The 24,818-nt window shown below is 51.6% G+C and overlaps 1 non-coding gene across 1 annotated transcript; it reads left to right on the top strand.

Moving 5' to 3' along the window:
- Positions 1-13,504: 13,504 nt before the first annotated feature.
- On the top strand, positions 13,505-13,612 carry LOC145715636 (U6 spliceosomal RNA). Its single transcript, XR_014138021.1, has one exon. It is a non-coding gene; the product is annotated as a U6 spliceosomal RNA (small nuclear RNA).
- Positions 13,613-24,818: the final 11,206 nt, after the last annotated feature.

Raw genomic sequence — 24,818 nt, 5'->3', positions numbered from 1 at the left:
TCATCTTTTCTCACCAAAGGCAAGGACAACTTGGGAACATAATTGGACAGCTACTTCCTGGCAACACGTCTATGCCATTGAAGGTTGGAGCATGACTTTTGGTAGATAGCTGTCTTTGTCTCCTCCAAGCATCTCTTGATCACTTTCAAAAATAACCCTGTGCACAGTACTGAAAATGAAAATATACAGCGACTGGTGGGATGTAGGTAAGGTAGAGCCGATAGGGAAATATCTCACACAAAGTGTTTACGTTTGAAAAGAGGAAAGTCTCAAATCAATAACCTTAAATTCCTACTGCAAGAAACTAGAAAAAAAAAAGACTAAAATAAATCTAAAGCAAGCACTAGGAAAGAATGATAAAGAGTAGAAATCGATGCAATTGAAAACAGGAAAACAAGGGAGAAACATCAGTGAAACAAAAACTGGTTCTTTAGGAAAAAAAAAGAATAACATGTTATAAACCTCCAGAATGACTGACAAGGTAGAAGGACAGAAAGCACAAATCACCAATATCAGGAATAAAACAAAGAGTATCACTACAGATCCTACAGCCGTTAAAAGGATAATAAAAGAATACCGTGAACAACTTTACACTTGTAACTTGATCATTTATTATATGTTTTTTTTTTATTTGAGAGAGAGAGAGAGAGTGCAAGCGGGGGAGGAGGGCAGAGAGAGAGAGAGAGAGAGACAGAGAATCTTAAGCAGGCTCCATGCTCAGCACGGAGCCCAACTTGGGGCTTGATCCCAAGACCCTGGGAGCATCACCTGAGCTGAAATCAAGAGTCAGACGCTCAACTGACTGAGCCACCCAGGCACCCCTGTAACTTGATCATTTAGATGAAATGGACCAATTCCTTATAACCACAGACTACCAAAACTCAACCAAGGAGAAATACATAATCTGAAAAGTCCTATAACCATAAAGGAAATTGAATTCATAATTGTAGATCTTCCTTAAAAAAATTTCTATGTCCAGGTGAGTTCAACAGAGAATTAGACCAAACATTTAGTGAAAAATTAGCATGAATATCACACAATCTCTTCCTGAAAATAGGAGAAATAATACTTCTTGACTCATTTTGTGAGGCCAGTATTACCCTGATATCAAAATCAGACAAAGATAGCATAAAGAAAACTACAGACTAATATTTCTCATGAACTTATGGAAATCCTCAACAAAACATTAACAAATCAAATTCAGCAATATGTAAAAAAAGAACTACATAACACGACCAAGTGGGTCACATTCTATGTGTGCAAGGCTGTCTCGATAATCAAAAATTAATTAATGTAAACTACCAGATCAACGGGCTGAAGAAGAAAAATCATATGATCATATTAATTAATACAGAGAAAGCATTTGATAAAATCTAACACCCATTCATAATTTAAGATACTTCCAAACTCTCAGCAAACTGGGAATAGGAGGGATAATTTGATAAAGAGCATCTGCAAAAAATTGAGAGCTAATACTCCCACGAATTTTGGTATATCATGTTTTCCTTTTCAGTCAGTTCAAGATACTTTGAAATTTCCTTTTGACTTCTTTTTTGACCCATGAGTTATTTAGAAGTGTGCTATTTAGGGGTGCCTGGGTGGCTCAGTAGGTTAAGTGGCTGACTTCGGCTCAGGTCTTGATTTCACATTTTGTGGGTTCGACCCCTGCATCGGGCTCTGTGCTGACAGCTCAGAGCCTGGAGCCTGCTTGAGATTCTGTCTCCCTCTCTGTCCCTCCCCTGCTCATGCTTGTCTCTGTCTCTCAAAAATAAATACATGTTAAAAAAAGAAAAAGAAGTATGCTATTTCATTTTCATACATCTTTCCATTTTCAATTTCTAATTTAATTCCATTATGGTTAGAGAGCATACTCTGACTTGAATCCTTTTTTAAAAAATTTTTTTAACATTTATTCATTTTTGAGAGATAGAGATAGAGCACAAGTCTGACCGTCCCTCGTTCATGTTCTCTTTCTCTCTCTCTCTCTCTCAAAAAAAAAAAAAAAAAAAAAAAAATATATATATATATATATATACACACACACACACACACACACATTGAAAAGTAAATAAATGAAATAAAAACTTGTTTAAAAAAAAAAAGTTGGACACTTAACTGACTGAGCTACCAAGGTGCCCAGGGTGGGGCAGTGAGAGAGACACACACAGAATTTGAAGCAGGCTCCAGGCTCTGAGTTGTCAGCACAGAGCCCGACGTGGGGCTCAAACTCACAAACCGTGAGATCATGACCTGAGCCGAAGTCGGACGCTCAACCGACTGAGCCACCCAGGCACCCCTGACTTGAGTGCTTTGAACTGTACTGAGACTTTTTAATGGCCCAGAATAGTGTCTGTCTTGATAAATGTTCTGTGGGTACTTGAGAGGATGTACGTGCTGCTGTTGTTGGGTAAAGTTTTTATAAATGTCAATTAGGTCAAGTTCGTTGATAATATCAAAGCTGCTAAATCTTCTAAGTGGTTTTCTGTCCACTTGTTTTATCAGTTATTTAAAAAAGGGTATTGAAATCTTCAACTGTCATTGTCAACTTGTGTATTTCCCTTTGCAGATATACCAGGTTTTGCTTTAAGCATTTTGAAGCTGTTATTAGGTGCGTAACCATTTGAAATTGTTATGTCCTCTTGATGGATTGACCCCTTTATCATAATTACATACCCTTTTTATCATTGGTAATATCGTTTGCTAAAAAATCTACTTTGTCTGATATTAATATAGTCACTCCAGCTTTTTATTTTGATTAATGATAGCATGGTATATCTTTTTCATTCTTTTGCTTTTAACCTCTATGTGTCTTTATATTTGAAATGTGTTTCTTATATATTTTTTAAAGTTTATTTATTTGAGAGAGAGAGCACATGCAAGTGAGGAAGGGGCAGAGAGAGAGAGAGAGAGAGAGAGCAGGGGGGGGGAGAGAGAGAATCCTAAGCAGACTCCACACCATTAGCACGAAGCCCAATGCAGGACCTAAACTCACAAACTGTGAGATCATGACCGGAGCTGAAATCAAGAGCTGAACACTTGAGGGGCACCTGGGTGGCTCAATCGGTTAAGCATCCAACTTCGGCTCAGGTTGTGATCTCGCCATCTGTGAGTTTGAGCCCCGCATTGGGCTCTGTGCCGGCAGCTCAGAGCCTGCTTTGGATTCTGTGTCTCCCTCTCTCTCTGACCATCCCCCGTTCACGCTCTCTCTCTCTCTGTCTCTCAAAAAAAAAATATATATAGATAGATATAGATAGATAGATGTAGATAGACATATATAGATATACATTGAAAAGTAAATAAATGAAATAAAAACTTGTTTAAAAAAAAAAAGAGTTGGACACTTAACTGACTGAGCTACCCAGGTGCCCAGAAGTATGTTTCTTATAGACAGTATACAGCTGAATCTTGCTTTTTTAATCCAGTCTGACAATCTCTGCCTTTAAATTTGAATATTTAAACCATTTATATTTAATATGGCCATCATTATGGTTTCTTTTGGGTTTTTTTTAGTGTTTATTTATTTTGAAAGAGAGAGAGACAGAGTTAGCAGAGGAGGGGCAGAGAAACGGGGGCACAGAGGATCTGAAGCAGGCTCCATGCTGACAGCAGAGAGCCTGATGGGGCTCAAACTCACAAACCATGAGATCATAACCTGAGCCAAAGTCGGACACTTCACCAACTGAGCCACCCAGGCACCCTCGTTAGGTTTAAATCTAACATTTTGCTATTAATTTTTTATTTGTCCTATTGTTTTTTGTTTCCTTTTTTCGCTTTTTCTGTCTTCTTTTGGCATAATTGAACGTTTTAATGATTCTATACTATCTCATTTGTTGACTTATTATAACTTTTGTTATTGTAATGGTTGCTTCAAGGTTTATAATACAATTTCAATTAATCAGTCTACCCTGGGGCACCTGGCTGACTCAGTCAGAGGAGTATGTGACTCTTGGTCTCGGGGTCATGAGTTCTAGCCCCACGATGGGTGTAGAGATTACTAAAAAATAAATAAACAAAATCACAGTCTACCTTTAAGTGATAACATACCACTTGGTGGAAAGTATAAGAACCTTGCAATAGTTCCTCCATTTCTCTCCTCCCATCTGTTAAAAACACTTTCGGTCTCAGCATTACCACTGACAATCCCAGTTCAGGACTACTGAAGTTATCTTAGCTTTTCCTCTTCTCATGTTTGTATCTCCCTTCTCTGACAGATGGAAACTTGGCCCCAATTATTTCAACCCCTCCGTTTGATTTATCTCCAGACCTTGTGGGCTGCCACTCACCTTGAGTGTGGGACTGCATACACACCCCCAACCTGATTTGGGTTGCCCCCCACAGCCTACCTTGTTCACATCTGCCTACTGGCTTTTTGGTGAAGAAAAAAAGGAAAAAGCCAATGAGTATTTTCTTTTTTTTTTTTTTTTTTTTTTTTTCAACTTTTTTTAATTTATTTTTGGGACAGAGAGAGACAGAGCATGAACCGGGGAGGGGCAGAGAGAGAGGGAGACACAGAATCGGAAACAGGCTCCAGGCTCCGAGCCATCAGCCCAGAGCCTGACGCGGGGCTCGAACTCACGGACCGCGAGATCGTGACCTGGCTGAAGTCAGACGCTTAACCGACTGCGCCACCCAGGCGCCCCAAGCCAATGAGTATTTTCTAAAGCAGGGAAGGAAAGAGGGACAGCTGCAGTAGTCTGGAAGAGCTTTCTTGCTTTCTAGAATGACCCGATATTCCAGGCTCAAGCTCTCTGTTTTGCCCAGACTTGGAATCAACCAAGAAGCTCTAACTTCTTTTAGTGGAAAATCGTGTTTAGAGACCACAGTCTGGGAGCTGAGTGCTTTGCTACTGGTTAGTTATTAGTTTCTAGGTGTTTTTAGTGGATAGAGCTGAGAAATACTTTTCATTTTATAGGGAAAACGCACAATGAATTTATGCTTATATTTCCAGCTTAAATTTAGGGTTATAGGTTTCTACTTATCTTCTTTGATTTTATATATTTTTTTCTCATGAAAAATCTTGGTTCTTAAAAACATTAATCATGTTACTTATTTGTTGTATCCGCATGCATAACTATGTGTAATATACGTTATATGATATGTGTTATAAATATAACGTATTTAATTTACACTATATATTTCAGAAAAATACCAAGATTATTGCTAACAATGTAATTACTGAAAACACTTTATGATTTATTTGCTCTTTTAAAAATGTTCTATTTATTTTGTTTTTAAGTTTATTGTTTAGTTTGAGTAATCCCCACAACCAACATGGGCCTCGAACTCACGACCCCAAGGTTAGGAGTCTCATACTCTACCAACTGGCCAGTCAGATGCCCGTACTGAGCATTTTATGTGCCGTATCAGTTACCTACAGCCGTATAACACACAACAGCCAACATCTTAGTTTGAAGCAACAGACATTTATTATCTCATGGTTTCTGTGGATGGCAGTCTGGGCGTAGTTTAGTTGGTTGGGTCCCCTAGCTCTGGGTGTCCCATGAGACTGCAGTTGAGGAGTCGCCAGCCAAGGCTGTGGTCATCTTCAGGCTTGGCTGGAGAAGGACCCAGGCCAAGCCCGCTCAGTGTGGTTGTTGGCAGGATTCAGTTCCTGGCAGACTGGTGGCCGGAGGCTGTCCTCAGTTATCTGCTGTGTGGACCTCTCCGGAAAGCTGCTCACAATATAGAATCAGAGTAACCAAGTGAGCAGGAGAAGGGGCAGTTCTGTTGGTTAGAAGCAGGCAGTAAATCCAGCCCACCCACAAGGGGAGGAATTACACAAGGCTGTGAACGCGGGGGGGTGGGGGGGGGGGCGGGGGCGGGTTCCGAGAGCCTTTTAGAAGGTGACTACTACCCATGCTTTACATCTTCAACAATCGCAGCAGCCTCATGAGGGAAGCATTACTATCCCCACTTGATGGATGAGAAAAATGAGGCATGGAGAGCACAGGCAATTTATGCAGTGTCCCAGAGCCAGGAGAGGGCGGGGCGGGGTCTAAGCAGCAGCCTGGCCCCCAGGAAAGTATCAGCAAGGATCACACAGACGCTCTCAGTGCCGGGTCCGCCATGTGCACCAGCCACTTCAACAGAAGCGTCTTGGAATTTTGACCCAGACCACGTATCTCAGAGCATCTGACTCGGCAGAGCTCCCGCTCAAGTCTCCATTTTTCTGTGATTTACGTGCGGTTCTGGATTTCCATCAGGAATCATTGGTCCCCATCATCCCTGCCGAGGATGCAGAGAATCACAGCGGATGGTGTTTTCTGGTGCTCTCCTTTCTGAGTTAGTCCGAAAAGGCAAAACGCTGCCCTTCCCATGTGCCTGCAGAGATGCATGGCCGTTTAAACTTTTTAATCATTTACATGAAATTCTCAAGTGCAATTGTAGTCATTTTTCTTCATCTAGCACATCTTTGCGAGGACTCATTATGTACCAAATACTGTTCTGGTAGTGAACAAAAGAGATTCTGGCACTTTCTAGTAGGGGGGAGACAGACAGACAATCAATCAATCAATCAATCAAATATATAGTGGAACAGGTGATGACAGCTTCCATGGAGGAAAAACACCAAGGAGGGGGTGGGAGCAAGCTGTGCAGATACAGGAGGGGTTGGGGGAGCATTCCAGAAATGGGGAACGGCCCGTGCAAAGGCCCCGAAGCAGCAATGTCTGGCTTGTTCCAACCCAGTGAGGAGGGGGGCATGGCTGGAAAATGTGGAGGAAAGTGTTCGGCCTGGCCGAAGGGAGTGCCTGGTCCTTTGTTGACATGGGGTGGTTGGGAGAGGAGCTTGTTGGTGAGGGAGGGACACAGCGATGGGCTTGGAAGTGGAAAGTCTCAGGAGCCCACTGGACCCCAAGTGGAGGTTTTGAGTAGGACACTGGGCAGTCATGTCCGGACTCAGGGCAAGGTCCTGGCCAGAAGTCTGAGGCCGAGAGTCAAAGCCCTCCAGTGAGATTTATCACGGGAGCGAGTGTGGGCAGAGCGCACTCGGTCTTGCCCCCGTTTGGAGGTTGGGGCGACCAGAAGGAGCGGCCACCAAGAGAGGGCAAACCAGGCGGGAGGGGACCCCTGTGCCATGTAGGGTGTGGCCTGGGACAGGGCTGCTGGATCGCAGCCCCAAGATCCCTGCACCTTGCCAAGGGCGTTTAGGAGAGAGGAGAGGGGGAAAGCCCCTCAGAGAGAGATCTGGAGAGAGCGGAAGGAGGCGGAGCAACACAGACAATGCAGACATTCTCTCAAGGAGTTTTCTAGATCAGAGGAATGGCGCACTTCTTGGAAAGCGATGCTGGGCCGAGAGAGGCTTCTGTGGGGTTTTGGGTTGGTTTTTGTTTTGTTTTTTTAGGCAGGGAGAACTGACAGGACGTCTGCGTGTTGGCATACTGGCGGGAGGGAGCGGGTGGCGAGGGGGAAACGGTGCAGGATCGGGGAGCTGCTGAAGCATCGGGCCGGAGTCAGCAGGAGGGGGTGGGATCTGGACCCAAGTGGAGGTGCGGGGTGGGCAGGGACACCGAAGGAGCACAGAGTCTTACTGGGTTCCCGGCACGTGCCAGACATTGTTGTAGACGGGGTGGGGGGTGGGGGAGCCGGAAATGAAACAATACATTTGTTCGTTAAATCAGTGAAAATAACGAAGTAAATGAATACACGAGTATGAATAAATGAGACGAAAACTGTGTGTTCTCATGGAGCTTGCATTACTGTACGGGGGGACGTTCACAAAGTAAATCAAGCTTTAAAACAAGACAGCGCCCTAAATGCCAGGGGGAACCCACAGCAGGGAGGGAGATGCTGGGTTCAGGGAGGGACGCATTTTAGATGCAGCGGCCAGGAAAGGCCTCCCTAGGACGGTAATACTTTCTAAAAGCTGGGCAAACAGGGGCACCTGGGTGGCTCAGTTGGTTAGACGCCTGACTTTGGCTCAGGTCATAATCTCTTGGTTCGTGAGTTCGAGCCCCGCGTCAGGCTCTCTGCTGTCAGCACAGAGCACCCGCTTCAGATCCTCTGTCTTCCTCTCTCTCTGACCCTCCCCCACTCCCCCTGCCCCCACCTCCTGCCCATGCCATCTCTCTCTCTCTCAAAAATAAATTAACATTTAAAAAAATTTTTTTTTAAAGCTGCACAAACAGCGACAGGAGGGACACTCTTGAGTTTGAGGTTGGGGCAGGGCTCCAGGCAAAGGAACAGCAAGGCTCAGATGGGAGCGTGTGGCTGGTGAACCAGTAAGCAGGCTGGCTGACCAGTAGCCGACCTGAGAGAGAAAGGGCAGGGGGGAACTGGGGACTGGGCAGAAGGTAATCTGCTCCCAGCATCGGCGGGTGGCCGAGGGAGGTTTGATCCCCAAAGAGAAGAGAAGCCTCCGCTAGGGTTGGCAGAGGTGATGTGACCCGGCTTGTGTCTAACTCCATCCCTCTGGCCGCTGTGTTGAACAGGCTGGGGAAGGACACCGAAGCAGAGGGCCTCGCAGGCAGTGGGAGGCAGGGGTGCAGAGGGCCTGTATCCTGGTGACATTTTGCAGGCAGAGGCGGCTCTGTGAGAGATGGTTCCGAGGCCCCTCTGGACAGACAGAGAAATGTGGTCAGGAGAGCCTGCGGGGGGCTCTTTGCTGACGGGCCCCCTTTTCTTCAGTGCAATGGAAGCAGGCTGGGGCAGGAGAGAAGGGCAGACGGGAATATTCTCCGAGGAGCGGAGCAGGGACTGGGCCAGGAGGCAGTGGGTCCCAGGAAGGAAGGTGGCCTGGGGGTGGAGGGCTCCCAGGTGAGCACTTTTGGTTGTGAATGAGACCGGTCAGCGGGAACGTGTGCATCTCCAGCCACTTTCAGGAGCACAGGGCGGAGGGTGGGGGGTCCCCCAGGTGGTGGGATGAGAGTAGAGAGAGGGGTCCAGGAGTGAGGACCGGATGAGGCCACCTTAGGACTGTGGTTCGCAGCTGCTGAGGTGGTCAAGGATTGCTGGGAGGCAGGAATCTAGAAGCGAGAAATGGGTAGTCGGAGATAGTGGCCTGAAAGTGCCGGAAATTGGGGGTCTGAAGGATCTGGGTCCGCTTGCCAGGCCTAGTGTGTGCTCAGGAACCAGTTACTGAGCTGTGAGGACGACCAAGCCATTGGAAGAGAGGAGGTGAAGGACGGAGGCCGAGAGACCCTCTGCAAGGATGCTGGAGTCACCAAGAAGTGAGCAGGGCCCAGCACTAAAATCTTCCAGGATTGAGGGGCACCTGGGTGGCTCAGTAGGTTGAGCGTCTGACTTTGGCTCAGGTCATGATCCCACGGTTCATGGGTTCGAGCCCGGCGTCAGGCTCTGTGCTGACAGCTCAGAGCCCGGAGCCTGCTTCGGATTCTGTGTCTCCACCTCTCTCTGCCCCTCCCCCACTCGTGCTCTGTCTCTCTGTCTCTCAAAAATAGATAAAACATTAAACAAATTTTTTTTTTTTTGTAAAAAATAAAATAAAATCTCCCAGGATTGAGAGTAGGTGGGCTGGAGGTCTGTAGGTGGCCGGGGTGAGGAGAGGTAGCAGGTTAAGAAGATCTGACAACAGGAGGTTCAGACGTCAGCCTTCACGAGGAGGGTGGAGGAGAATATTCCAGAAGCAGCATTGAGGAGCAAGGACGGCACAGACCCTATTTCCAGGCTCAGTAGCAGCACGGGACTAGGAGGAAGCAGGTCTCCGCAAGAAGGCTGCAGCAGAACCCTGATGGAATGACCCTGCAAAACTCGTGTTTATTCCCCGAGGGGACAGGGCTGGATGCAGGGTTTCTGCCGACAGGAGCCGGTCGCCGGCTGCCCACTACCCTTGACCTCAGCTTGGCCTGCTGTCCAGCAGCAAGACCCGGGCACGGCGCCGGCAGCCAGGCCTGAGAAGGCGGCACCTGGTGGCGCACTGCCTGGGAGGGCTTCGGGCCTACCTAGCAGGTAGGGGCCCCCCGGTTCCTGCGATCGATCGTTCGTTTCACACGTGACTTGACTGAGCCATGAGCCGGGGCGGGGGCTGGGGGCTCAGATATTTGGATCAGTTGACTGAGTAAAGCGGATGTGGGCCTCCCTGATGTGGGTGGGCCTCCTCCAATCTATCGAAGGCCTGAATAGAGCAAAAAGGCAAAGGAAGGGGGAATTTGCTCTCTCCGCCTGTCTCCAAGTGGGGACATTGGTTTTTCTCCCGCCTTTGGACGAAGATTCAGGCTGGGACTTACACCATCGGCTCTCCTGGCCTCCAGCTTGCCGCCTGCGGGTCTTAGGGCTTCTCAGCCTCTGTAGTCATGTGGGCCAATTTTGTATTGTCTCTTATACTCTTACACACACACACACACACACACACACACACACACACACACACCCTATCGGTTCTATTTCTCTGGAGACTCCAGACTAAGACAGTTTCCAAGACTCTTCTAGCAATAAGAACAGTTTGAAAAATGGCCAGAGCTGTGGAGACAGACAGGGAGGCCAGCTGCCCCCCCCCCCCCCCCGAGCCGTGCCAGGGCACATCTGGGCAGAATCGGGACTCGGGGGCAACGGGGCAGATGGCTGTAGCTCCAAGCGGGAGATTTGGAGCGAGCCCAGCAGACCGAGTCTCCTCGTCTGGGAGCCCTGCGCAGGGTCACCCCGACCCAGCCTGCTGTCATGACGCTGTGCCTTCATCTGACGTGGGGACACAGCCTCTTCACCACGAGAAAGTCCCTCAGCTGTCGTGTTCAGGGCAGGATGGATGTGCATAATGTGTTGTGATGGAGAAAAAATCGGGATATAATGACGATTTTCTTTAAGACTTTGTTTCGTTTGTTTGTTTTGGGGGTTTTTTGGCTTTTAAGGTTGATGACCAGTTACTTGGGACTTGACCATCCTGTTCAGGGACTATGGACCCTTTTCTGGGCTGTTTTGATTCACTTTTGCATTCTTTCACCGCTCTCAGGCATTTCTTCACGTTTGTGGAACTAGAAGAAAACCAGAACAACGATATCACGTTCTGAGGGAAAAGGCACAGAATCGGAGGAGGCTGAAGTGACCGCTAACGTGGCGACTGACCTTTGTCACCCCCATGCTGCTGACAGGGCCCCGGAGCTGACCATGTGGTGTTCTCCCCAACCTAACCTTTTAGCCAGCCTGACTTGGAGGTCATTCGAAACCTGACGGGGACCCAGAACCTCACCGCCAGGGGTCTACCCCAGAGAAACGAAAACTTAGGTTCACACGAAAACCCAGACATGAATGTTTCTGGCAGTTTTGTTCATAGTCACCAGAATCTGGGGACGTGGCCCACATCCTTCACCTGGTGAAGGGACGAACAGAGTGGGTGGGACGCACGGTTTACTCAGCAAGATGGTGGGATCATATGCGATACGAGGGGGGTCCCCACAACAGCACGGAGGAGCCTCGGGAGCATTACGCTTGGTGAAAGAAGCATCCAGACCCCCAAGGCCACATGCCGAGTGATTCCGCTTCTCTGCCACCGTGGAAAAGGCAGGAGGAGAACAGACCGGTGGTCGCCAGGCGCTGGGGGAGGAGCTGACCTTAGGGGACAGAGAAAGGACGTGGGGGGGGGGGTGACAGAGGGTTCTTTATATCCACCGTGGTAGTGGCTCTGCATTTGTCAAAACCCAGAAAGCTACACCAAAGGAGGTACACTCCACTGCACGCGAATTCCAAAATAAAATTTCAAAAGTTAAAAAAGAAAAACCATCATTGTTTCCAAATAAAGGAAGAAGAGAGTTGTGATACATCCAAATTTAGGGATTTTAAAACGAACCAAATTTTGTCATTTTGGAGTTTTTTGTTTTTGTTTTGTTTTGCGTTGTTTTTTAATCAGGGAGGGGAAGGAACTAGGAATCAGTGAGCATCTTAGTGTGCTTTGGTGAGTAACCAGGTGCATGCTGGGAACTCGTGTGTGTTTTCTCATTTTCTCATGCTAACAAATTTGGGACGACAGCTAACTATCCCCATTTTACAGATGAATAAACCAAGGCTCGGAGAAGTGACTTAGCCCCAAGCCAAAAGGAAGATGACAGAGGAGGGATTTGAACCTGGGTCTTGCAGGGTCCAGAGAGGGTGTTAGGGGATAATGGGTACCTGTTCTCTTCTATTTTCCAGACTTAGCACAAGGTTATGTGGCTTTACAGTGAAAAGTTACTTACTTCCTTCCTCCAACTCATTGCTTGTAAAAGAGCTGGTCCTGTCCTGGCCTCAGAAGTACTTAAAAGTGTTCACCTGCCTCCTGGTAAGGAGATTCACCATTTTTTCTGCTGGTGCTGGCTGGGTTTCTCTATTCAGTGTATTCGTTCCCTGAGGCCACGGTAACAAAGCACCACAGACTGGGTGGTTGAAAATAACAGAGGTGCCTGGGTGGCTCAGTCGGTTAAGCCTCTGACTTTGGCTCAGGTCATGATCTTACAGCTTCTGAGTTCTGAGTTTGAGCCCCGAGTCGGGCTCTGTGCTGACAGCTCGGAGCCTGGAGCCTGCCGTGGATTCTGTGTCTCCCTCTCTCTCTGCCCCTCTTCCGCTCGCGTTCTCTCTCTCTCTCTCTCTCTCTCTCTCTCTCTCTCTCCCTCTCCCTCAAAAATACATAAACATTAAAAAAAAATTAAAACAACAGACATTCCTTCTCTCACAGTTCTGGAGGTTGGTTCTGGAGTCTGGTAGCCCAGGATCAAGGACTCAGCAGGTTTGTGCTCCTGCTGAAGGTTCTGGGGAAGAATCCTGCCCCCAAGGGCTCCTTGGCCTGAGGCTGCGTCCCTCCCGCGCACTCGAGGTCTATCTTTCCTGCCTCTCTGTGCGTCCCTCTCTTCTTATAAGGACAGCAGCCATTGGGTTCAGGGCCCACCCTAAACCCAAGATGATTTCATCTCGAGATCTATCTATTCATTTCTCCAAATAAGGACACATTCACAGGAACAGGGGTTAGTACTTGAACATATCTTTTGGGGAACTTAACCGTGTTCAGTGAGACTTTCTCAATGAGGACAGAGGCAAGCCGGAGCCCTGATGCTCACTGGGGGGCCTGCAGCCCTTCCTGTCCTCCGCTGTCACCCTGGAGTGGGGAGAGGGGGGCTGGGGAGGTGAGCTAGAGTCTCCACTTAGCGGCAGAGAATCACAAATTCCCCTTTCCTAATAAACCCCATTGCTTCTCCCTCCTGCCAGCAATCTCCCCAGTGATGTCTGCGGTGAAACCAGCTGACCCGGAGAAAACGGAGGGAGATGATTATGGATTAGAAAAGTGCCTGACACAACATCCTTTTAGGAGTGGAGTGGTTCTGCCAGTTGTTGCCTGCCTGGCGTCCTCCCCCAACCCCCCAGGAACAGCCTAGATTTTCTGGTGGGGACTCTTGGCCTCCCAAGGTCATTTGGTTGGGCTGGGCCAGCCCCTCCCCTCAGGTCCTACCTCTGGCTTTTTTCAGCTCCCTGCCCTCTCCTTCCCCACTGCTGGGTTGCTCTCCCATAGCCTTACCTGGCCCTCCCCGCCTGGCTAGCCGACCTGCCCAGCGCTGCCCCAAGCAGGATGCATTGAAGTGAAAAGAGCGTGCTCGCTTCGGCAGCACATATACTAAAAATTGGAACGATACAGAGAAGATTAGCATGGCCCCTGCGCAAGGATGACACGCAAATTCATGAAGTGAAAAGAGCAAGATTGGCCCCCAACTGTGGCTTTATTTATTTGCAGAGTCAGGAGAGTGAGGAAGGCTGCAGCTGAGTTTGAGGGTGTAGATGCTTTTGGGGAGAGGGACTGGGAGTGGTAGAATGGGGGCGATGAGCTTTTCTTTATAGGTCTTTGTGTACTGCTCTCTCTGAGCTCTGATATCGCTCTGCCCCGCCAGCAACCCTGGCTGGGTCCTCAGTTTCCTTTTCGCTCTGTTCTGCCTCCTTCCTCACCCTTGGGAAATATTTCAGGGCTATCGTCCTGAGCCCTGGTCCAGAGTCTTGCCGCCCACAGCCCTGCCTTCCAGGACCCCTGGCTCCCTGGCCCTGATGCCAGCAGGCCCCCACCAGGTGCCCCTGACCTTTCCCATCGCTTGACCGACTGACCAAGGCCCTCCTGGATAGTGACTCATGAACTTGGCAGTTTCTCACATCCCCGTTCCCTTCTCTGAAAACACAGGGAGCTGCCACCCCACAGGGTTCTGTGCGCAAGGGAGAAAATGGTTGAAAAAATGCTCCGTGAGACTGGGATTTGCTACCCAATGAGAAAGCTTATTATTAAAGACACAGGACGCACAACACTTAACCAGCACTCAGTCGGTGTCCTTGACTGTCAGGAAGGCTGAGTAGGGCAGCTCTGGGTCCAGGAGGTCAGGACAGAGAGGCCACCTTATCCTTCTCCCCCTCCTACCCCTTCCTCTCTGACCTCCAGGGGGCACCAGATCTCCACCCAGTGAGGGCAGGTCCCCGCCTCTCTAACTCCCTCTTAAAGGCTCAGGCAAAGGTGGAGGGGGGGGGAGCACTGGCTGGCACAGAGCAGGGAATCCACCCAATGTCCGATTTGGGGCCACACCGATATATTCTCAGGGCGCAACATTTGTAGTCCTGCAAGATTCAGAATACCCCTAAATCCCACATTTTCAGAAAATGGATGAAAAGCTGATCAAACAGACTTTGATGCCAGGATGAAGGGCCGAGTCCCCGCGTGATTGAGCTGGAGGTAAAGTGTGGGCTGGAGTTCTCTTTGGCTGGAGGAGGAGTCTCCTGTCATCTGTCAAGCCTGAAAGAGAAAATGAAATGGGGCCTCCCCGTGTCTCCTTGGAGCCTGGCTTGCTAATGTGGCCTAAGCTGGCTGGGTCGAGCACCGCCAGGTTGTGCCGGGGCAGACTCAAGGCCAGCGCGATGGGGATTCTGGGGGCCTAGCTTGCTGGTAAACCACAGTCCTGTTTGGGATTTGGCTCCGAATCCTGCTTCAGAAACACCATCCCTTCTCCGTACCTGGGGAGGTGGATGAGCTCCTCCCAGCAGAGCCCTACAAGGCCTTATTCCCCCTACAAGGCATTATTCCCCAGACCCGAGTTGGCTGCCTCTCTAGGGAGCATAGCCCCAAACATATCCACGGTCTCTTACTTTTCTGCTCCCTATAGCCTTTCCTCCTCTCATCAGCCTGGCCCGGCAGGGGAATACGAACTGCTCTCAGGAAGTGCCTGGCGAGGAAGAAGGTGAGCCTCAGAGGCCCTCATGACTGGCCCGAGCCCCCTCAGGTAGGAAGTGGCAGGCCCGGGCCTTGACCTCAGATCTCCCGCCTCCAAGTCCAGGCTCGGGTTCCCCTAAGGCGGAGGCCACACCTACCCACCCGCAAGCGTTGTGTCGCAGGCTGGGCCTCAATGAATGAGATCAAAAACTAGCTGGAGTTTGGCTGCCCGATCCTCTTTTGGAACTTTCTCTCCGGAACAGCCAGGGAGTGGCTTGGTTCCACCTGCCTGGATGTACCTGCTTAATCAGCACCATTCGATTAACACAAATCCCCCCCCCCCCCATCTTTTTTTCTTTGCCACCGCATCGCAACGTGTAATTGCAACGTGTTCACACGGTCATACGTTTCTATCAAGTTTGCAAATGTTGAGCCATTTTAAGCTCAGGTAGTCCCACCTCTTTCCATCTGACTCCCTCCCTTCCCAAACCTCTCCTCCAGGTGGGTGGCGTGGGACCGGCCGTGGGCATTCAGTTGGGAATGCGTTTGGCTTGGGCTCGTGGGATATTTTATGTGGTTCACTTCCACCCACAGTTCTGGGCAGCCGAGGGTATGGAGGGCTTCCACAAATACTCACTGACACTGACGAGTACAAGAAAAGGGAATCCAGCGAACACAGTAGAGAAAGATTTGCATTTCTTGCCGATTTGACCCGAAATAGCCACATCAAACAAGGATAACACAAAAGTCGCTATAGGTCCCTGCAAAGAGGGCGTCAGAGCCACGCTGCGTGCGGTGCCGTCCATCCAAGGGGCCTTTAAAGTCAGTCCCAGCATGAGAAAATGTGGCGTGCCCTGAATTCTTACAGCTCATGTATGAAGGAAACTCGGCCGAAGTTTATACACTCTCCGCAGGATTGGGCATCGTAGAATCCTTGTCGGAAAAGGAGGTGATCAGAGTGGGCAAAGTCAGCAGTGGTAGGGGGTCAATACGAAATATCCTGTTATCCTGAGTCGCTTGATTGTTTACGGTATTTGTCAGCCTTGTAGTCTGTAACTTGTGAGTTCTAGCTCGCTAGAAGGGACGCTAATATTCACTGTCATACCTAATTTAGGCTTTGTAATTATGGGTCTTTTTTTTTTTTTTTTTTGCAGTGAGACCCCCCCCCCCCCCCGCCTCAAAACTGCGTAAGCCTCAGACCACGACTTTCTCTCTGCTGAAAACAGGTGGTTTATAGAGAAGAGAGGTGCTTGATCCTGTCACTTCCTCCCTCTGGGACGCTGGCTGACTTACTTTTCTCAGCCTGAGTTCCTTCCCTATCAGTGAGTCAGGCCCCCTCAATGGGGCCGTGAGATCACACGTATAAAGTGCTCATGGTCGTCCTGGATCCTTAACAGATGCCAGTTCTGGGTCCCCTTCCCTCAATCTTTTCCTGATGTCCACAAAGACGCTTTCGGTTCCTCCCATGGGCCGTGCTAAGTGTGAGAGCGCTGTCCTTGCCTACGCTCGGAGCTTTCCCACAGAGAGTGGGTGCCAGAGCCTGAGAGAGCCTTTTTCCCGAATCAGAATCACCAGTAGACAATCTCAGCCACTGATGCAAGGCACTGGGCTGAGAGAGGGGCAGAGGGGGTGGGGAGGTGGGTCTTCTGAAACAGTCCCGCCCCAACAGGCCATCCTGATGGGCCTCTTCCAGAAAGGGCAGGGCTTTGCCATGCGGGAAGCAAATGTTAGTCACGTCATGGGTTCCTGGGAAAGAGCACCCACGTCCTGGTGGCTCCCACATTCCTGGCGGAAGGAAAGGCTTCCCTCCAGGGGATGCAACAGAGGGTCAACCAGCAACTTGGAGGAAATGGGGGAACCAAAAGGAGCTAAGCGCTTTCAGGAGGCATCTCCAGAATGTAGGGAAGGTCATGGTCCTACTGACCTGGGCACCAGGGCCATGCCGGCTGGAGGAGCCTTCTGAGGGGAAGGGTCTGGAAGCCAGCTTGGGGGGAATGGACAGGACAAAGGATGTCTTGGCCTGCACGAGGGGAGGCTGGGGGCCACACATCCCTGTTCTTAGCTGTGGGAAGGAAAGGGTCATAACCCCAAGGGAAGACCTTTCATCCGGGGGAGAGCTGCTCTGTGAGGTTCGAGCTTCCAGTCACTGGGGACATGAGCAGAGAGGAGTGGCGGGGGAGGGCCAAGAGAGGGACGGGATAGAGAGGGGAAGTGGCAGGAACCCCAGGTCAGGACCCCAGGAAGCGCACTGAGCCCATCCCCGCCCTCCTCCTTCCACCATGTTCCCCAAACAGCCAAGGCCTCCTGCTCCTGCCCCTTCCCACCTGTCCCCTTGGCTGCCCCTGTGCCCAGACTATTCGTTAGAGCCCACCCTCCCCCTTAGCTTCCACACTGTGTCCCTGAGAGTGGCCTCTGTGACAGGAGGGAAGGGTTGGGGGGGATCTTATTTTTCCTGTATTCTCACCACTAGGCTCAGCTCCCCCCACACCCCCCTACCTCTGCCCCTGCAACATGTCAAACACCTGCAGGACTGGATTGAAGGAAGAACTTCATTCTGAGGCCGACTTTCCTGTTAACTTCATATTTCTACATGTTAGCCAGTTCTTTCCTAAGTTGGCCCAAATTGTTTTCAGTCTCTGACGTGCACTTCCTGCGAGTTCAAAACCAAGGTCATTTATTGACTATTAATGTGATGAGAATTCCCTGTGGAGCCCGTTTCACCTGTGTTAGAGAAAGGGTCTCACACAGGGACTCTTCCCAATTCCTTCCTTCCTCCCTTCCTTCCTTCCTTCCTTCCTTCTTTCCTTCCTTCCTTCCTTCCTTCTTTCCTTCCTTCCTTCCTTCCTTTCCTTCTTTCCTTCCTTCCTTCCTTCTTTCCTTCCTTCCTTCCTCCCTTCCTCCCTTCCTTCCTCCCTCGCTCCCTCCCTCCCATTTTTTAAATTTATTTTTGAGAGACAGAGTGCAAGCCGGGGAGGGGCAGAGAGAGAGAGGGAGACAGAGGATCTGAAGCGGGCTCTGCGCTGACAGCAGAGAGCCTGATGCAGGGCTCCAACCCACAAACCGTGAGATCATGACCTCACAGTCAGACGCTTAACTGACTGAGCCACCCGGCCGCCCCAGCCCCCAATTTCTCCATTCATTCATTCATTCATTCATTCAAGAGGTACATGTGCTTGGCCTGAGCACCTGCTAAATGGAGGTGTCCTCACCTGGGAAGGGAGGGCGGCTTCAGGTAGAACAGGTTGGGGAGGCTGCAGGGGGCTGACAATCTAGCCAGGGAGTGCACACCCCCAAGGTTGTCACAAGGCAGAACCAGCTGGCAAACTGGATTCAAACCCCAGCTCTGCCCTCACTGGCTGTGTGGCCTTAGAAAAGTGACTTCCTGGGGCACCTGGGTATCTCAGTCGGTTAAGCATCCGGCTCTCGATATCAGCTCAGGTCACGATCTCCGGGTCGTGAGACAGAGCCCCGCGTCTGGCTCGGCGTTGTGGAGCCTGCTTGGGATTCTGTCTCTCCTTCTCTCTGCCCCCCCACCCCTGCTTGTTCTCTCTCTCTCTCTCAAAATAAATAAATAAACATTTTAAGATGTGTTTTTATTTTTATTTTTTTTACTTTTTTTTAATGTTTATTCATTTTTGAGACAGAGAGAGACAGAGCATGAATGGGGGAAGGTCAGAGAGAGATGGAGACACAGAATCTGAAACAGGCTCCAGGCTCTGAGCTGTCAGCACAGAGCCCGACGCGGGGCTCGAACTCACGGACTGCGAGATCATGACCTGACTGAAGTCGGCTGCTTAACCAACTGAGCCACCCAGGCGCCCCTAAGATGTGTTTTTAAAAAAAGAAAAGAAAAGTGACCTCCTGTCTCTGAGCCTCGGTTTCCTCATCTGCAAGATGTGGGTGCCATAGAGCTGAGCCGGCAGGGTAGCTGAGAGGGTGGCACTGCCCAGCATCTGGGCAAAGATGACTTTCCACTTCCTCCTTGGGCTACTCCCCCCCTACACCCCCTGCCCTGCCCGCCTCCAGACACCGGCCGGGCCCAGCTGCCGACGGCTGGACGCCCCATGAGTGGTGGTGTCATAAGAAGCTGGGGGTGAGGAGTGAGGGGACCCCTGTGTGGGTCCAGGCGGCAAAGGGCCTCCTGCTGCACACCCAGCAGGGAGCCCAGCCCCGTCCCATGGGCAGCTCAGGGATGGCCATGTCCTCTGCGTGTCCCCAGATGGTGCTGACACAAAGATCAGTAGACAGGTGCAGGAGGAAAGGCAAGCAGGGGGACAGCTTAGGAAGACTTTCTCCCAAGTCAGAGGCAAAAAGCCTGAAAATACTTTCCTTTGGCCCTGGGTGGGGTGGGAGGATTCCCCTGGGGAGGAGGCTTCTGGGTGAGAGAAATCTCTGGGCCATTGGCCTGCTACATCTGCAGTGACCTACGGGAATATCACGGTCCAGCGATCCCAAGATCTCCACTCAGCTGATGTTTTCCCTTCCTCCTTCTTTCCGGACGAAGAACAGACCACGGTTATTGTTGATCGGCTTGTCCTCTGGAGACTTCGGGTCCTAAAAAGACTGCCACGTCCTTTTGGGGTCGCAGGGCGTTTTGTCCAGAATGGGATTTTCACCCCAGCGAATGCCGGGAGTGTCTCAACTTCCAGACAAGCTGTCTTGTGGAGAAGGTCTTTCTACTCAGAAAGCCTATCGTAAATGATGCCAGGCTTCCAGGAATGGCCAGAAAGCTGCTCGACTCAGATGTGGCTGAAAATCTGTACACGTGAAATGAAAACAGTAGAAATCGATACCAGTCGCAATACCGGTAATCTTTTAATAAAAAAATAAATGGTTTTTATTCATCTGACCGTTGTCATTGGAGAGCGAAGGTTCTTTCAGCAAAGGGTGGAGACCACCGAGGCCTTCCCCGGCCCGGCTCCCCTGGGTCCTGCTCAGGACGTGACACCCCAGTCCCTCTGGCCAGCTCATGCTGAGAAGCTTCTCACTGAGTCCTTGTGAATGCTGTGGCCTTGGCTTCAGTGGCAGGCTCAGCCTGGTCTTGACCTATGACCCAGGTCTCCCCAGGCATGGAGTATTTGAGGGAAATGGCCCAGCACAGTGCACTGAAGAGAAAGAAGTGGGAAGAAGAGAACCTATTGGGCAGAGGAGAGAGACAGCTTTCCCGAGGAATCAGGCCAAGCCGGTGGGACAGTCCCCTGAGAATCCTTTGCCCCTGCCCAGCCCCCTGCCCCCATCTCTGGAGCCCTAACACGGGCCAGCTGTAAGTCCAGACTCGGCGCGGGGCGGGGGTGGGGTGGGGGGGGTGGGTGGGTGGGAGGGGTGGGGGCGGAGGGGGAGGATCCTCCTCTCCTGCCCCTCCTCCTGTTCCCACCTGCCTTCCCGAATGTCTCCCTGCTGCCCCTCCCAGACCTGCCACCCTCCACGGATTCCTCGTCCATGACCACACACCCTCGAGGTCTGTGCGTGCCCCATCACCCCTTGCTGGACCCTGGTGGCTCTCTGCCAGTTCCCCATCCCCACCTAGAGACCTACGCAGCTCCTTTCAACCAACATCTTATTCTTTGCAAAGCGCTTTCCCCTCTGTCACTCCCAACTGTTTGTCATCACGTCCATTCAAGGCAGCTAGTTCACCCCCATATGGTAGATGAAGACAGGACTCCCCGTTGGCTTAGAAGATAGGGGAGGAGAGGCACTCGGAGGGGGCCGGGGGGGGGGCTTGCTCTACATTCCCAGGGCACCTGCTGGCCTTCCAGGGCAGGGGGAAGGAGGAGAGGGGAGGAGGGGGGGATCAGATCTCTTTGAGGGGCTCTCCCTGGTCCCTTCAGAACGGGCCTCCTGGAAGGCTGCCCACGGCCCTGCCCACAGCCCCTTGGGAAACTGCCTTGAAAGTGCTTCAGGCAGTTTCTCCAGTGTGAGAACCACAGGATGTCAAAATACTGATCCCCTGGCCTCTCTGGGGTGGGGCCAGAAATGCACATAATTACTGGTTGCCACACACACCCCTCTGCCCATAGGACACCGAGGCCCTCTGGCTCCTAAAACCAGACAACTGTGAGGGGTGACAATGCATGAATTAGCCTCAGGGGAGGCTAATTATTTCCTTAATTGGCTGATCTCACTGTGGGAGCCCAGTTGTCCCTGCAAAGCCGGGGGACTGGTTTGCCTGGTGGCCAATAGCTGGCTCCAGTCAAGTTTCCCCAAGTGGATTTTACGAAGTGTTCCCAGCAAAGCAGCAGCCTGTTAGATCACAGAGGCAGGTTGGGGGGTCTACAGCCAGCGTGCCCTGCACTCCGTTCCCACAGACCACCCCCAGCACACTTCCGGTCCCGGCGGCCCCTGACGACCCCCCTTCTCCGTCCTGCTCCCTCCTCTCTGTCGCGTTGCCTCCAGCTCCAACCTGAGCTTGCTGGGAAGCGGCCTCTGGCAGCCCAAGACCCTAGGAAGGGGAAGAAGGGGCATGGAGCATTCCCCCATGTGCCACCAGGTGGCGCCATTGGCACAGGACAACCCGGGGCTGTCCCCAGTGGCGGGTCGGGACAGGGGTGGTGCCAAGGCTGCGGTGCCTGCCACCAGAGGACCTGCAATGATTAACCTCCTAGTCGGTGCTTATGTCTCCCAGGGACACAGTTGTTCCAAGGGTCTGAGCCGAACAAGGCCTTGGCACATGCGGAACGTGCAACAAGTGAAAAAGGATGCCATCTTTCTTTTTCATTCCCCTCCCCCCCCCCCCCCCCCCCCCCCCCCCCCCCCCGATCTTCAGGACTGTTTTCAGCATGGCAGGGGCTGAAGAGGGGCCATTACCTCCTTGCCGCCTTCCCCCAGCAGAATTAGCAGGGAGGGGCTTGTCTAACTGGGGGCCTGTGTCCATTAGGAAAACCCCTGCGTCTGGTCCCAGGTACGCCTCTGATCCCCTCCGTGACCTTGAGCAGGCCATTTACGTGATTTTTCTCCGTCACTAAGTCTGTAAGATGAGAGTTATAATACCAGCCCTGCTGGGAGAATCAAAGCGAATTGCAGGAGAACATAATGATTAAAAGCACAATCACGAGAGCTCATCTCCCTGTCCCCGCTGCCTCCTCGCTGTGTGGCCTTGGGCAAGTGGCTTACACTCTCTGATCTTCAGTTTCTTCACCTGTAGAATAGGGGCCCTAATGATACCCGCCCACATGAGGTTTCTGTGAGGACTGAAGTCAATACGTGAAAAACCTTTAGAACCATGTCTGGCGTGAAACAAATACTTAATAAACGGGCGGAAATACTGGCTTGAACCGAGAAGGCACTTTGGAAATGGGCCCTGTGAGCACTCCATCCAGGGCAGGGCGGGAACCTCCTAGCAGCGTGCAGGGACAATGACCTCCAGGAGGGTGTGCACGCGTCCAGTAACAGCTCATTTTCTCCCGAGAAAGGAGGCTGGTCTCCTGTGGGCCAGCCCAGCTCACGATTAGATGGGTCCCCTCAACTGAGTCCGGGCTGGATCATGTCCCTGGCTTAGTTAGTGGTCAGGTCTACTCCTAGCACGTGGCAGGAGGTTGGCACCCAGGCTGCTACATGATACAGAAAGGGGGACCCCGAAGGCACAGCTGGGTGGTGTTAGGAGAGGACCCGGAGAGTGGACGCTCCCCATCTTGGCCACCAGGCCAGCGCAGAGGGTGGTCTTGAGGGGGCTCCTCCACGGGTGGGCCTCCTGGTGCTGGAGTCTGTGGGGAGGAAGGAAATGACTTCCTGCAGCTGCTCGCTATGCACGCAGCTGGCGGAGGGAACACAGAGAAGTCGGGCAGCTCCTGAGCACGAACCTACCGAAGCAGCCTGCCTGGGGGCCTCACTGCCACTCGCTCACTCCCCTTTGCTCGCTCAGGGCGACTGGAAATCCTGCCTGGGGGTTCTGTTCTCTTGTCTACAGGGGAATCAACTGGAGGGCAAAACGGTGGCTTATGTTCTGTGCTTGCACGGCCTGGCACACACTAAACACTTGATACGTGCGTGGGAACTACACAGAAAAGAAAAGAGCACCCATTGTGGTCCAGTTCGGAAAGCTGTAGTCTTCAGGGGGTCAAGGCACCTCCGGACTGCAGGGGACTTCTGCGCTCTCCCATTTCCTCCTTCTTCAGGCCTGCCACTTCCTCCACGAAGCCCTCCTTAGTACGCCTTCGTTCCCACGCCCTGAGTAAATAACCTCTTCCCCTCTACCCCCCCACCTCCCTCTTCGCTCTGTACACACTTGTGCCATTAAGGCAGGCTGGAAGAGGGGTTAGGGCCCCAGACCCTGGGGCTATCTTCAGAGTCACTCCCCCTGGATACCTTTCTCAGCTGTGTGACCTTAGGCAGATTTCATTTGAACCTCCCGGTGCCTCGCTGTTCTCATCTGTAAAATAGAATTCATCATAGTACCTACCTATGGGGCTGTGGTGAGGGTTAAGTTGAATCGTAGATTAAAAGTGTCTTGAAAAGTGTCTGCTGTTTAGTGACTGCTCCGAACCGCTATGTTATCGCTCGGTTATGCTGGGATGATTACTCCTCACCCAAACGTGGGCTTCTCGAAGCCTGGGTCTTTCACTTCTGCATCCTCCTGCTGAGGTCAGTGCCCCGTGTGGAACAGGCGCTCAGCAAAATGTGAAGGGACGGAGGGACGGACGGAGGGACGGACACAGGGACATATGTCTGGATGAGCACAAGTGCTCCAAGGGACCTCGCCCGCGAACTCAGCCGCGGAGGCCTGGCCCGCGGATCCCCACCGGGGATGCCACCCGGGCCCGTGTCCCCTACCCTCCTGTCCCTGCTTACCCAAAGCTTCCACTGAGTGCGGGGAGCGGGGACTGAGAGGGGAGGGAACGCCATCAGATTCAAGTGCAGCAGGTTCACTGCACGGCGACCACGTGGGTGACAGCAGGTGGAAAGTATTGGTCAAAAGGAGGTTTCTGGATGAGCTGTGGTCTCATTTCCGTCCCCCGGTTCCTGAGGGCCTGACGACAGCACAGCCTGGCCCCGCCGGTTCCCTGCCCAGGGCCCCTCCCTGCCTCTCGCCAGGAGTCCCACCGAGGCCTGTTGGGAGCCTGCTCTGTGTCAGGGTTGAGGTTGGGCACCCACCCTCATGGCAAGCTTGGGAAGAAGGCACTGTACCCCATCTTAAAATTTTAAAAAGTGTTATTGTTTATTTTTGAGAGAGAGAGAGAGAGAGAGAGAGACAAAGCTCGATTGGGGGAGGGGCAGAGAGAGGAGGAGACACAGAATCCGAAGCAGGCTCCAGGCTCTGAGCTGTCAGCACAGAGCCCGACGCGGGGCTCGAACCCACGAACCGTGAGATCACGACCTGAGCCGAAGTCGGACGCTTAACCGACTGAGCCACCCCGGTGCCTCAAGTGCTGTATCCCATCCTAAGCTCATTCATCCGTCCATCGTACACCAATATTTACTGAGCACGTACTAGGCGCCTGCACTGTGCCCAGCACAGAAGAGTCAGAGGTGAAGAGGTGAAGATCAAGGCCTGCACCGTCTGGGGGCCCAGGCTGCAGAGCGGCACCTGCCAGGACAGACAGGCGCGGGGGCAGAGCCCGCGTCCGCGTCCCGAGGCAGCTTGGCGCTCGGCCGCCTCCCAGTGCCAAGTCGTAAAGAGACTCCTAGAGGCGCAGACCGATGCCTTTATAATGCTCCCTCCATGCACAGAGGCATTAACATGACGTCTATCACCATGGCATCGAGGTGCTTAGACAACCTGCTCCCCCCG

The sequence above is a fragment of the Panthera onca genome, chromosome B4 (assembly GCF_046562875.1).
Source record: "Panthera onca isolate mPanOnc1 chromosome B4, mPanOnc1 haplotype 2, whole genome shotgun sequence".
NCBI classification, from domain to species: Eukaryota; Metazoa; Chordata; class Mammalia; order Carnivora; family Felidae; genus Panthera; species Panthera onca.
Note: the sequence above shows the minus strand (reverse complement) of the source record. Positions and strands in the feature narration are given on the sequence as shown.